General features: G+C 28.6%; 1 non-coding gene across 1 annotated transcript; it reads right to left on the bottom strand.

Moving 5' to 3' along the window:
• Window positions 1-366: 366 nt before the first annotated feature.
• On the bottom strand, window positions 367-477 carry LOC140818901 (small nucleolar RNA R71). Its single transcript, XR_012115131.1, has one exon. It is a non-coding gene; the product is annotated as a small nucleolar RNA R71 (small nucleolar RNA).
• Between the last annotated feature and the right edge of the window lie 1,135 nt (window positions 478-1,612).

Raw genomic sequence — 1,612 nt, 5'->3', positions numbered from 1 at the left:
AGAACATGATCAATTAAGAACACTTAGGCACCATATGAACCCTATTAGAACTAGTGCCCCATCTTGTTTAGTTTTTCCTCCTGACGCATCAAATTTCAACTTTAAACCTCAAATTATTCAACTTTTACCAAATTTTCATGGCTTAGATTCTGAAAATCCATATTTGCATCTAAGAGAATTTGAGGAAGTTTGTAACACTTATAATGATCAAAATTGTAGCATGGATATAGTTCGATTAAAGCTTTTCCCTTTTTCTTTAAAAGATAAAGCTAAAACATGGCTACAAAATTTAAGATCAAGTTCAATAAGATCATGGGAAGAAATGCAACAACAATTTCTCAAAAAGTTTTTCCCTTCCCATAGAACAAACTCTTTTAAAAGACAAATTACAACTTTTTCTCAAAAACAAGGAGAAACATTTTATCAATGTTGGGATAGATATAAAGAATTACTTAATACATGCCCACATCATGGTTTTGAAACATGGAGAATAGTTTCTCACTTTTATGAAGGTCTTATACCTAAAGATAGGCAAATGATAGAATTCATGTGTAATGGAACTTTTGAAGATAAAAACCCAAATGAAGCTATGGAATATTTGGATTCATTAGCAGAAAATGCTCAAAATTGGGATAATATAGGTACAATAGAACCACCAACAACTAAAAACAATAATTCAACAAATGGGGGTGGTATCTATAATCTCAAAGATGATGTAGATATTCAAGCTAAACTTGCATCTTTAGCAAGAAAAATTGAGTCATTAGAAATGAAAAAGAGTGGTCAATTAAAAAGTATTCAAGAAATTGTTTGTCATATATGTGATACACATGATCATGCTACAAAAGATTGTCCAACATTACCTTCATTTAAAGAATGTCTCCATGAACAAGCAAATTATGTTAACAATTATAAAAAACCAATACTAGATCCTTTTTCACAATCATATAATCCGGGATGGAAAAATCATCCTAATTTTAGTTGGAGGAATGATAATAATGCACAACCGTCACAACAATATTTTCAAAATAACCAAAATCATCAAGGTTATATTCCTTATGTTACACCTCCAAGAAAAAACTTTGAAGATGTAATTCATGCATTTATCCAAAAGCAAGAGTCTATCAATATTCAAAACAGTCAATCTATGAATGATTTGAAAGAAACTCTTGCGAAATTTGCATCTGCACTTAATATTCATGAAAAAGGAAAATTTCCATCTCAACCTCAACCTAATCCTAAAAATCAAAATCAAGAATTAAAAAATGAAAAAATTGATCAAATAAAATCTGTTATTAGCCTTAGAAGTGGTAAAATAGTTAATGATCCATATATTAATGAAAACAATGATCATTTAAAATCAAAGAGTAAGGATGATAATCTTGATACTTTTGAGAATGATGATACCTTAAATTCTAAGAATAATATGGTGAATGATAAATCATCTAAAATAGTAAATGACTCAAATAAACCTCCACCATTTCCTCATGCATTAACAAATTATTAAAAACAAAAAAGTGATTCTGATATCTATGAAGTTTTTAAACAAGTAAAGATAAATATTCCATTATTAGATGCTATTAAACAAGTACCTTCCTATGCAAAATTTTTA

Source organism: Primulina eburnea, chromosome 17 (genome assembly GCF_022965805.1).
Source record: "Primulina eburnea isolate SZY01 chromosome 17, ASM2296580v1, whole genome shotgun sequence".
In the NCBI taxonomy this organism is placed as follows: domain Eukaryota; kingdom Viridiplantae; phylum Streptophyta; class Magnoliopsida; order Lamiales; family Gesneriaceae; genus Primulina; species Primulina eburnea.
This window is presented reverse-complemented; position numbering and strand designations above follow the sequence as displayed.